The 13,151-nt window shown below is 50.5% G+C and overlaps 1 pseudogene; it reads left to right on the top strand.

The window, feature by feature from the left end:
• Positions 1 to 11,231: 11,231 nt before the first annotated feature.
• Positions 11,232 to 11,369, top strand: LOC148140789 (U1 spliceosomal RNA; annotated as a pseudogene).
• The last annotated feature ends 1,782 nt before the right edge of the window (positions 11,370 to 13,151 follow it).

The following is a 13,151-nucleotide window of genomic DNA, read 5'->3' as shown; positions in this document are numbered from 1 at the left end:
CCTGGCAACATCCTTGTAAATCTTTTCTGAACCCTTTCAGGTTTCACAACATCCTTCCTATAGCAGGGAGACCAGAACTGAACACAGTATTCCAAAAGGGCCCTAACCAAGGTCCTGTACAACCACAGCATGACCTCCAACTCCTATACTGAAGTGAATTGTTAATCTGCGACAGCCCATTTTGCTCTCTGTGATAATTGAGGAGTCACAGCTGGAAAGGAAAATTGTTTCTTATTGGACACCAAAATAGAGCCACTACTTGTTTTGTATATGAGCCAGTCCCAGCCTGGGACAGACGCACCCCTGAGTCTGCAGCACGATGGTCCTGTAGTTAGCACTGCTGCCTCACAGCGCCAGGGACCCGGGTTCGATCCCAGCCTCGGGCGATTGTCTGTGTGGAATTTGCACAGTCTCCCTGTGTCTGTGTGGGTTTCCTCCCACTATCCAAAGATATGCAGGTAAGGCTGGATTGGCTGTGCTAAATTACCCCAAAGTGTTCAGGGATGTGGTTAGATGCATTAGTCAGGGGTAAATGTAGAGTAATAGGGTGGGGGAATGGGTCTGGGTGGGTTACTCTTCAGAGGGTCAGTGTGGACTTGTTGGGCTGAATGGCCTGTTTCCGTCCTGTGAGGATTCTACTCTATGAATAGTGCCCAGAGTGTGCGGCCCGGACTGGTGGCTGGTTGCTTGCTGTTTTGAGTCAGAGCATGGAGATGAGCAGGTTTGTACTTTACCTCTGTTACACAGGCTCAGGTATATCACACTGAGAGGCCACATGATAGAGAATTCATGGTGCCTTTTTGAACACCTCTGTATCCCTGGGTCTGTCGCTTAAACAGATCTCTGCTCGCAACTCACAGTGTCTCCGGGAATGGGGCAGACCAAGATTAATCTTTGTGCATTTAGGGAAGAGATAGAATCCCCATATTCGGCCCAACAGGTCCACACCAATCCTCCAAAGACCATCCTACCCACACCCATCCTCAACCCTAACCCTGCCCTCCTCGTGGCTAATGCACCATCCTGCACATCCCTGGATACTGTGGACTATTTAACACAGGCCAATCCATGCTGACCCACAGCCCTGAACACTCTGGGCAATTTACTGTGCCAATCCATCGAACCTGCACATCCCTGGACACAATGGGTAATCCACCGAAGCTGCACATCTTTGGACTGTGGGAGGAAACTGGAGCACCTGGAGGAAACCCACTCAGACACGGGGAGAATGTGCAAACTCCACACAGACAGTTGCCCGAGGGTGGGATTGAACCCGGGTCCCTGCCATTGTGAGGCAGCTGTGCTAACCACTGTGCCACCGTGCTGTCCCTTGATCTCCACTGTCTTTCTCTCCCTTCTATTTCACTTTCTCCTGCTATTGCTGAAGGCATCTCACTGACATAACAATGTAGGAACACAAGAAGTGGGAATGGGACTGACCAATTGAACCCCTTGATTGAATATGACCAAGGCTGGACTCATCTTGGCTTCAACTCCACTTTGCTGCCCACTCTCCATATCCCTTCAACCCATCACTAATTAAACATCTGTCTATCTCCTGCTCAACTTTAATCAATGTCCTGGCATCCACCACATCCGTCCACATTCAACAGAGATTTGCCTGCACTTCCACACACTACTGTGTCCGTTGCTCCTGATGCGGTCTCCTCTACATTGGGGAGACAGAATGCCAATTTGTGGAACGTTTCATGGAATATCTCTGGGATATCTGCACCAAACAACCCCACCACCCTGTGGTCGACCACTTCAACTCCCCCTCCCACTCCCGCAAGGATTTGCAAGTCCTGGGTCTCCTCCACCACCAAATTCTGGCCACCCGCTGCCTGGAGGCAGAATGCCTCATCTTCTGCCTTGGGACCCTCCAACCACATGGAATCAATGTTGATTTCACCAGTTTCCTTAATTCCCCTCCAATTCCAGATCCAACTTTCCAACTCGGCACCTCCCTCTTGAACTATTGTAACTGTCCATCTTCCTTCCCACCTATCCGTTCCACCCTCCACTCTGTCACCGTCACCCTCCCCTTCATCGACCTATCGCATTCCCAGCTGCCTTCCCCCCCACCCTCACCCACTCTCCCATTTATCTCTCAGCCCCCTTGGGCACCCCCTCTCATTCCTGTTGAAGATCTTACGCTCAAAACGTTGACTGTCCTGCTCCTCGGATGCTGCCTGACCAGCTGTGCTTTTCCATCACCACACTCTCGACTCTGATCTCCAGCATCTGCAGTCCTCACTTTCTCCTGCTGCCAGATCTGCTGCGTTTCTCCACCCAGACCCCGATGTTTGCAGCAGATTTCCAGCACACACTGTATTTGACATTACTTTTCCCAGGTCTCGGACCTCAGTGGTAATTCGAAACAGGGGCTCGGAAAAATTGCTTGAGTGAAGGAAAATGCAGAAGTGGCATTCATGGGGAGGTAATAAATGGCAGAGAGAAAATCGTACGTGTGGAGAGAATTGCAAGTAAGTCTAGGAATTATGTAGGGTAGGGACAATCACGTGGCAGTTACTGCGGTATGGAACAATGTGAAAGGGGGGAAGTGATGATTGGAAGGGGTATCTGTGGGGTGAGAGAACGAAAGCTCAATAAACATACCTTACAGAATCGTCTTCTCTGTGGATTGTAAACCAGGGGAGGGGTGGGGGGGGGTGGGTGGGATAGAGAGAAAGAAAGAGAGAGACAGGATCCACCAGTTTTGGCATCATCCGCAAACTTACTAACCATATCTCCTGTATTCACATCCACATCATTGATATAAATGATGAAAAACCATGACCTAAATGAGCAGTGGGGCAACATCTACAGGCTGAATGGTCTACTCTTGTTGTAATCTTGTGAGGGGAGCATTGTAACTGTGCAGGCAGCTGGGGTGAATATCTTCCTTAATGCTGGAAAACAGTCAGCTCCAGTCACAGTCAGCGCCACAGACCGCAGCAGATGGACCACTGCCTCCCTCTGCTGGAGTAACCCCTGCACTGCACATAACGGCCAGTTGTAGTTCCAGCACAAAAACAAGTGAAAAGCCCTTCCTCATGATTGTCCACGTGATTGTCCCTACCCTACATAATTCCTAGACTTACTTGCAATTCTCTCCACACGTACGATTTTCTCTCTGCCATTTATTACCTCCTCATGAAGGGCTTATGCCTGAAACGTCGACTCTCCTGCCCCTCGGATGCTGCCTGACTGGCTGTACTTTTCCAGCACCACACTCTTCAACTCTGACTCTCCAGCATCTGCAGTCCTCACATTCTCCTACGTTATTATCAGTACACCTCACAAACCTGATTCTGTTGTGATTACCACCTCTCATCCCCAGGGAACACAGGGACAGCAGACCATTTAGCCCGCCATTTAATGTAGCCATGGCTGATTGAACAGTTCCCATTTACTCACACTATCGCCATAGTCCCTTTTACCAACGATACCTAAAACTCTAAACTTTAAAGACAGCTAATTCCTGATTTCTTAGGATTCAAATTCCAGCATCTGTCGCAATGGGATTCGAGCTGTGGTTAGTATCAATATCCCATCGCCTCCCCAACAAGCCACACTCTTTTTCCCTTTTATGTCACGAATGGGTCAAACTTTCTGTCAAAATGATGGATGGTGACTGCTTCAAATGCTCCATTCTATGGGGAATTCCCTACCTGCAACACGACGTGGAAACAAATCCTCCAAAGTTTCATGCTCATTCCCATGCAACAATTGTAAGTGTTTCCTTTGGAGTTATCCGAAAAACAGGAATGGTTTCTGCATGCCCACTTCTTCAAATTCCTTCCCAAATTTAAAGATGTCCATTTGTTGTCCCCAACACTCCACAGTATAAAGTCTGAGATTGACATCATTTCCTGGCTGGCAGCTCCTTAACCTGAATCAATGATATGGAAACATGGGTGGTACGGTGCCTCAGTGGTTAGCACTGCAGCCTCACGGCACCAGGATCCAGTTTCGGTTCCACCCTCGGGCAACTGTCTGTGTGGAGCTTGCACATTCTCCCCGTGTCCAATAGTGTGTAGGTTAGGGTGGATTGGCCATGGGAAATGCAGGGTTAGAGGGTAGGGGGTGGGTCTGGTTGGGATGCTCCCTGAAGGGTCAGTATGGACTCGATGGGCCTAATGACCTGCTTCCACATTGTAGGGACTCTATGGTTTCTGTGCAATATTTCCCACATTTTCTCCAATGATGTCTATTTAATATGAAGATTGGGGATCCCCACTGGCAAAACACGCAATGCTGACATGAGAAACAGCACAAGTGGTTTGGATCTGGAATACATTGCCTGAGAGCACACAGGAGGCTCAATCAGTTGTGGCTTTCTGAGGAGAATTGATTAACTATCTGATGTAGAAATAGGGCAATCCTGTCTTACAGAGAGCTCTTCCTGGGGTGTAAGCACTCTCTTGATTCTCTTATTCCCCAAGTGTCATCGATGCACATTGGCACATTTTGACCTGGCGACAGAATTGGCTATTTGCCAAGAAACACCGAGTGGAGATAAGGGCTTCTTTTTCAGGTGGGTGACCTGTAACCAATGGGGTTCTCCAGAGGTCAGTGCTGGGATCACAAATGTTTCTATTAACCACTTGGAGGAAGGAAGGGGATGTACCATCACCAAACTTACAGACAACATAAAAATGGGTGGAAAGGCAGACAGTTTATGGAGGGAACTGAAAGAACTTTGGATGCTGTAAATCATAAATAAAACACCAATTGCTGGTTTCATCCCACCATCAGACTGACCATGGACTACTCCTTAGTAGCTGTCTCATTCTTCGACACATGCATCTCCATCAAGGATGTGGACCTCAGTATTCCACTCTCCCCAAACCCACAGATAATCTCGTAATGCTACAATTCTCCAGCTTCCACCCACAACATATTAAAACAGCCATCCCCTATGGACAAGCCCTACACATTCACAGGATCTGTTCAGATGAGGAGGAACATGACGGACACCTGAAGGTGCTCAAGGATGTTCGTAAAAGAACAGGGTACGATGATCAACTCATCGACTGCCAGTTCCGATGTGCCACAGCGAGTACCCGTAATGACCTCCTCAGGAGACAGATACGAGCTGCAACCAACAGTATCCTTTGTTGTTCAGTACTTCCTGGGAGCTGAAAAATGACACCATGTTCTTCACAGCTTGCAACATGTTATCAATGAGGATGAGCATCTCGCCAAGACCTTCCCTATGCCTCCAGTTCTCACCTTTAAACAACCACCAGATCTTAATCACACTGCCCAGCCTTCAGGACAACATTGACCACAACACTGTACATCCCTATCATGGGAACCCTGCAGGACGTGTCAGAGTGTGGACACGGATACCACCATTACACGTGGGGACACCACCACCATGTACTGGCTGTATCCCAATCTTTGTCTCGGCCAGCGCTGTCTACCTCATACGCTGCAGGCAAGGATGCCCTGAGGTGTGGTTCATTGGTGAGACCAAGCAGACGCTACAACAACAGATGACACCACACAACAATCACCAGGCAGGGGTGTTCCCTCCCAGTTGGGGAACACTTCAGCAGTCAGGGAAATTTGGCCTCAGATCATCGGGTGACCATCCTCCAATGGGACTTTGGGATATACAACAACTCAGAATGGCCGAGCAGAGGCTGATAACCAAGTTCGGTATCCATGGGGATGGCCTCAACTGGGACCTTGGGTTCATGTCACACTACAGGTGACCCCACTACACTACACACTCTCCCTCACACACATACACACTCTTACATACTCACACAGTCACTCAGACCCTCTCTCATACACACTCTCTCTCTCATACACACAAACATACACCTCCCACACTCACACACATTTTCACCAAGCTTTCACATATGCAAACACACTCTCTCACTTTCACTAACACTCACCTACTCACATGCACATACCAACTCTCTCTCTCTCTCAAACACATGCACACACATATTAGTCGATAGGGTGAAGTTATATCGGTAGTATTATATTTGCAGATACATTCTATTTTGCTCAATCCACAATCTGCAGGCAGTCAATACATGTATGTTTTGTAAACTCCATGTTGGAAATAGAATCAAAGCCCTTCTTCAGGAAAGGTTGGGATATAGACAGACTTTAACCTCACACCTTTAATGCATTGTCTGAGCTGAATTATCACCATTTGTTATGAAACCTTAAGTTATCTTGAAAAGGTGACTTGAAAGATATTCTGCAATTTACATATTAATGAACTGAAATATTCTAATGATGAAAGACTTAACAACAATCTCGCTTTGTTCAATATATTATTTTAGTTGCATGACACTGTAAACTTTTGCTATAAATTCTGTGTCTTATGGTCCTATTCTCCACAGCAACCTGATGATGGAGCAGCGCTCTGAAAGCACTGTCTGCTGAACACGAGCATCAGAACCTAATTTTTTTTTAATTTCAAAAATATACTTTATTTATAAAATACTTTGATGGTCTGTACAGTTGGACATGCAACAAATATGTAAACATTCCATTTCTTTGCATTCCGAAACAGAGTAATCATTCCTATTTACAGGTCTGTACGATTACATTTTTAGCTGAGGCATCAGCAGAGCCCAAATGACTGCATGGGCCCCTGTTCTTCTTTAGGCAGGCAGATGTTACACAGTGGTCTTTCCCCACCGCGCCTTGGCGGCAGCTGCCCCAAGCTTCAGCGCGTCCCTCAACACGTAGTCCTGGACCTTGGAATGTGCCAGTCTGCAACACTCAGTCGGGGTCAACTCCTTCAGCTGGAGGATCAGCAGGTTTCGGACCACCCAGAGAGCGTCCTTCACCGAGTTGATGATCCTCCAAGCACAGTTGATGTTCGTCTCCGTGTGTGTCCCGGGGAACAGGCCGTAGAGCACAGAGTCCCACATCATGGCGCTGCTCGAGACGAACCTTGACAAACACCACTGCATTCCTCTCCAGACTTCCTCTGCATCGGCACATTCCAGAAGGAGGTGTGTGACAGTCTCATCCCCCCCGCAGCCGCTTCGAGGGCAGCGTGCGGTGCGGCTGAGAGTCCGGGCGTGCATAAAGGATCTCACAGGCAGAGCCCTTCTCACCACCAGCCAAGCCATGTCTTGGTGATTGTTGGAAAGTTCTGGCGATGAGGCAATCTGCCAAATGGCTTTGACAGTCTGCTCAGGGAACCGCTCGATAGGATCCACCCTCTCCTTTTCCCGAAGGGTCTCAAGGACACTACGTGCTGACCACTTCCTGATGGACTTGTGGTCAAAGTATTTTTCTTCATAAACTTCTCCACGAAGGACAGGTGATACGGAACGGTCCAACTACTCAGAGCGTTCCGCGGCAGCGAGGCCAGGCCCATCCTTCGCAACACCGGGGACAGGTAGAACCTCAGTACGTAGTGACACTTAGTGATTGTGTACAAACAAGGCAGGAGAGAGAGAGGGCAGCCCTGCCTGACTCCAGATCTGACTGGGAAGCTATCTGATTCCCACCCATTGATTGAGACTGCACTGACAATGTTGGTGTAGAGCAGTCTGATCCAATTGCAGATTCCCTCCCCAAAGCCCATTTTGGAGAGAACATCTCTCATATACCTGTGTGATATCCTGTCAAAGGCTTTCTCCTGGTCCAGGCTGATCAGGCAGGTGTCCAACCCTCTGTCCTGCACGTAGGCGATCGTGTCCCTGAGGAGTGCGAGACTCTCAGCGATCTTCCTGCCCGGCACAGCACAGGTTTGGTCAGGGTGAATCACCGACCCCAGAGCAGACCTGACCCGATTGGCGATTACCTTTGACAGAATTTTGTAATCCGCATTCAACAGTGAGATTGGTCTCCAATTTTTGAGTTCTGCCCCATCCAATCCAACTCTCTGCCATTCTGTATTGATCCCGGACCCATCCAGCTCTCAGCCATTCTGTACTGATACAGGCCTCTAGTCCGCCCCAATCCAGCTCTCAGCCATTCTGTACTGATACAGGCCTCTAATCCGCACCCATCCAGCTCTCAGTCATTCTGTGCTGATCCACGCCTCGAATCCGCTCCAATCCAGCTCTCAGCCATTCGAGACTGTTGCAGCTCTCCATCGGCTCCTCTTCAGCTCTCAGCTGCTCTGCACTGTTCCAGACCTCTGGCTCAAACTGTTCTTACTCACATCTGCTCTGCACTGACCCAGGCCTCCAGCCCACTCTGTTCTCTCAGCCACTCTCAGCCTCACCACACCACACCAGGCCTCCAGTCCACTGTGTGCTGCCTCAAGGATAGATTACCTATTTGTGTCCCAAATGCTCTCAGTCAGATTCACCGACGTCAAGCTGGTGTTCTTCTCCGACCACTGCCTCCTGCTGGCCGACTGTCACCTACAGGACGAGCAGCAGGCTGGTAAGGGAACGTGGAAGCTGAACACCAAGCTGTTGACCCCGGGAAACATTGAGGAGCTCAAGAGGGACTACGCAGGTTAGAGAACCGTGAAGCCCCTCTTTGAGTCCCCAGCGGACTGGTGGGAAACAGTAAAAGGGAACATCAAGAGGTTCTTCATCCTCAAAGGTGTTCAGGAGGCGAGAGAGAGGCGGGGAAAACTGTCCCAGCTCCAGGAAAGTATGCAGAACCTGCTCCTGCTGCAGACGATGGGGGTGGATGTCACGGAGGACCTCAAGGAGGTGAAGGGCCAGCAAGCCTCGCTCTTTGCCTCGGAGGCCTCCAAGATAATCTTCCGGTCCAGGGTCCGCTCGGTGGAGCAGGACGAGACGTGCTCACGTTTCTTCTTCCAGAAGGTGCACAAAGAGAGCTCTGTGCTCAGCAGCCTGAAGGAAGAAGATGGCTCAATAACGTCATCTCAGGCTGACGTCATGAGGATCAGTAAATCCTTCTATGCCAGTCTGTATGACCAGAAGCCGACCGACAGCGCGGCCTCCCAGTTGTTCCTGTCCTCTATCACGGAGGTCTTAGACGACAGAACACGCGAGACGCTGGACCAGCAGCTATCTCTGGACAAGCTGACCAAAGCCCTTGAGTCCTTCGAAAAGAATAAAACTCCCGGGAGTGACGGCTGACCGGTCAAGCTCTATTCCGCTCTGTGGGACTTGATTGGCCAGGACCTGCTGGAGGTGTATGTCAGTATGCTTCGGGCAGGTACCATGAGTGAATCCATGAGGAAAGGCATCATCACCCTCATCTACAAGCGGAAGGGGGAGAGGGAGGAACTCAAAAATTGGAGACCAATCTCACTGTTGAATGCAGATTACAAAATTCTGTCAAAGGTAATCGCCAACTGGGTCAGGTCTGCTCTAGGGTCGGTGATTCACCCTGACCAAACCTGTGCTGTGCCGGGCAGGAAGATCGCTGAGAGTCTCGCACTCCTCAGGGATACGATCGCCTCTGTGCAGGACAGAGGGTTGGACACCTGCCTGATCAGCCTGGACCAGGAGAAAGCCTTTGACAGGATATCACACAGGTATATGAGAGATGTTCTCTCCAAAATGGGCTTTGGGGAGGGAATCTGCAATTGGATCAGACTGCTCTACACCAACATTGTCAGTGCAGTCTCAATCAATGGGTGGGAATCAGATAGCTTCCCAGTCAGATCTGGAGTCAGGCAGGGCTGCCCTCTCTCTCCTGCCTTGTTTGTGTGCTGCATAGAGCCATTTGCTGAGTCCATCAGGAAGGATGCGAGCCTGAGAGGGGTGACTATTCCTGGCAGCGGGGGCCTGCAGGTTAAGGCCTCCTGTACATGGATGACATCGCCGTTTTCTGCTCGGATCCGCTGTCCGTGCACAGACTCATGTGCATATGTGACCAATTCGAATGGGTACTCGGGGGCCAAGGTAAACCGAGGCAAGAGCGAGGCCATGTTCTTCGGGAACTGGGCCGACCAATCCTCGATCCCCTTCACCGTATTTGATTCGGGGGGGCTGGGGCGTGTGCCAAGTCTTGGGAGGAGCGTATCAGCAAAGTGAGGCAGAAACTGGGCAGATGGAAGCTACAGTCGCTCTGCATCGCGGGAAAAAACCTGGTCATCAGGTGTGAGGCAATGTCATTGCTGTTATACGTGGCACAGGTCTGGCCTATTCCCAGAACCTGTGCCGCTGCAGTCACCCGGGCCAACTTCCAGTTTATATGGAGGTCAAAGATGGACCGGATCCGAAGGGTCTCACTGTATAAAGATCTGGGCAACAGGGGAAAAAATACACCCAATGCCACCCTCACCCTGATGGCCACCTTTGTGTGTGGCTGCATCAAGCTGTGCGTGGATCCCCGGTACGCAAACACCAAGTGTCACTACGTACTGAGGTTCTACCTGTCCCCGGTGTTGCGAAGGATGGGCCTGGCCTCGCTGCCGCGGAACATCCGAGTAGTTGGACCGTTCCGTATCACCTGTCCTTCGTGGAGAAGTTTATGAAGAAAAACACCTTTGACCACAAGTCCATCAGGAAGTGGTCAGCACGTAGTGTTCTTGAGACCCTTCGGGAAAAGGAGAGGGCGGATCCTATCGAGCGGTTCCCTGAGCAGACTGTCAAAGTCATTTGGCAGAATGCCTCATCGCCAGAACTTTCCAACAAGCACCAAGACATGGCTTGGCTGGTGGTGAGAAGGGCTCTGCCTGTGAGATCCTTTATGCACGCCCGGACTCTCAGCCGCACCGCCCGCTGCCCTCGAAGTGGCTGCGGGGGAGATCGAGACTGTCACACACCTCCTTCTGGAATGTGCCTACGCAGAGGAAGTCTGGAGAGGAATGCAGTGGTGTTTGTTGAGGTTTGTCCCGAGCAGCGCCTTGACGCGGGACTCCGTGCTCAACGGCCTGTTCCCCGGTACGCACACCGAGACGAACATCAACTGTGCCTGGAGGATCATCAACTCGGTGAAGGACGCTCTCTGGGTGGTCCGAAACCTGCTGATCTTCCAGCTGAAGGAGTTGACCCCGACTGAGTGCTGCAGACTGGCACATTCCAAGGCCCAGGACTACGTGTTGAGGGACGCGCTGAAGCTTGGGGCAGCTGCCGCCAAGGCGCGGTGGGGAAAGACCACTGTGTAACATCTGCCTGCCTAAAGAAGAACAGGGGGCCCGCGCAGTCATTTGGGATCTGCTGACGCCTCAGCACAATGTAATCGCATCAACCTGTAAATAAAAATGATTACACTGTCTCGATACGCAAAGAAATGGAATGTGTACATGTGTGTAACATGTCCAGTTGTATAGATCAAAGTATTTATGAATAAAGTATATTTTTGAAATAAAAAAAGGGTGGCGATCCCAGTATGAGGCTATCCCATTGCACTTCGGGTGTGCTGACGCCTGCGATGTCCCCAAATGCGGGATACTCGACTGCAAAATTTGTGGTAGTGGGGGACTGCGTTCGCGCTCTCCCCTGATTTACAAACCAATGGCAGAATCAGAATTGCGGTTTTTCTGGAGGCAGTGCTGTTATGCTGTGACTTGTCTTGTCACTGCTACGTTAACACCCAAGTTTGCTCGGGCAGTCTTTGGTATACCTTTCTTCCCTCTCCAAGCAAGAGCCGTCCTAACTTTAAAACCGTTAAGCCCACCAAACCTCTGCTGCATATACGACCATTTCCCTCTATTTCCTCACTATATCTCTCAACATGGTGCTTAACCACCTTCCCTCTTAACTGCTCTCAGTCACCATCTGCTCCATGTCTTACCACCGTTTGCTTCTTCGCCAACCTATCAAGCCAGGGCACCAACACCCTGAGCTACAAAGTGCAAAATCCAGCCCACCTCACGCCTGGGGGGAGCAATGCCTCATCTTCCGCCTTCGGACCCTCCAACCACACAGCATCAATGTTGACTTCACCCGTTTCCTCATCTTCCACCCCCCCCCTCATCTCAGACCCGATCCTCCACTTGACTTGTCCCACCTGTCCATTTCCTTCCCACCTATCCACTCCACACTGACCTATCCCCATCAATGCTCCCCAACCCCCACCCACTTGCATGTACCTATCACCTTCACAGCAAGCTTCCCCCAGCTCCACAACCACCTCCAGTCCAATTACCGCTTTCGCTCCGCTCCAAGTCTCCAGTCTGCTCCAATTCAGCTCCCAGCCTTTCTGTACTGATCCAGGCCTCAGCCATCCTGTACTGATCCAGGCCTCGAATCCTGCCCCAACCAGCTCTCAGCCATTCTGTACTGATCCAGGCCTCAGCCATTCTGTACTGATACAGGCCTCTAATCCACTCCAATCCAACTCTCAGCCATTCTGAACTGATCCAGGCCTCTAATGCAGCCTCATCCAGCTCTCAGGCATTCTGTACTGATCCAGGCCTCGAATGCCGTCTCATCCAGCTCTCAGGCATTCTGTACTGATCCAGGCCTTAATCCGCCCACATCCAGCTCTCAGCCATTCTGTACTGATACAGGCCTCTAATCCGCCGCCATCCAGCTCTCAGATATTCTGTACTGATCCAGGCCTCTAATCTGCCCCCATCCAGCTCTCAGTCATTCTGTAGTGATCTAGGCCTCTAATCCATTCCAATCCAGCTCTCAGTCATTCTGTACTGATACAGGCCTCTAATGCCACCTCATCCAGCTCTCAGCCATTCTGTAATCATCCAGGCCTTAATCCGCCCCCATCCAGCTCTCTGCCATTCTGAACTGATACAGGCCTTAATCCGCCCCCATCCAGCTCTCAGCCATTCTGTACTGATACAGGCCTCTAATCCACTCCAATCCAACTCTCAGCCATTCTGTACTGATCCAGGCCTTAATCCGCCCCCATCCAGCTCTCAGCCATTCTGTACTGATACAGGCCTCTAATCCACTCCAATCCAACTCTCAGCCATTCTGTACTGATCCAGGCCTTAATCCGCCCCCCGCCATCCAGCTCTCAGCCATTCTGAACTGATACATGCCTCTAATCCGCCCCCCTCCCCATACAGCTCTCAACCATTCTGTAGTGATCCAGGCCTCAAATCCACATCAATCCAGCTCTCAACCATTCTGTCCTGATATAGGCCTCTAATCCACTTCAATCCAGCTCTCAGTTATCCTGTACTAATTCAGGCCTCGAATCCACTCCAATCCAGCTCTCAGCCATTCGAGACTGTTGCAGCTCTCCATCGGCTCCTCTTCATCTCTCAGCTGCTCCGCACTGATCCAAGCCTCTGGCTCACTCTGTTCTGCCTCACATCT

This window comes from Chiloscyllium plagiosum, unplaced genomic scaffold (assembly GCF_037043375.1).
Source record: "Chiloscyllium plagiosum isolate Xiang-an unplaced genomic scaffold, Cpla_swu_hap1 HiC_scaffold_35, whole genome shotgun sequence".
Lineage (NCBI taxonomy): Eukaryota > Metazoa > Chordata > Chondrichthyes > Orectolobiformes > Hemiscylliidae > Chiloscyllium > Chiloscyllium plagiosum.
This window is presented reverse-complemented; position numbering and strand designations above follow the sequence as displayed.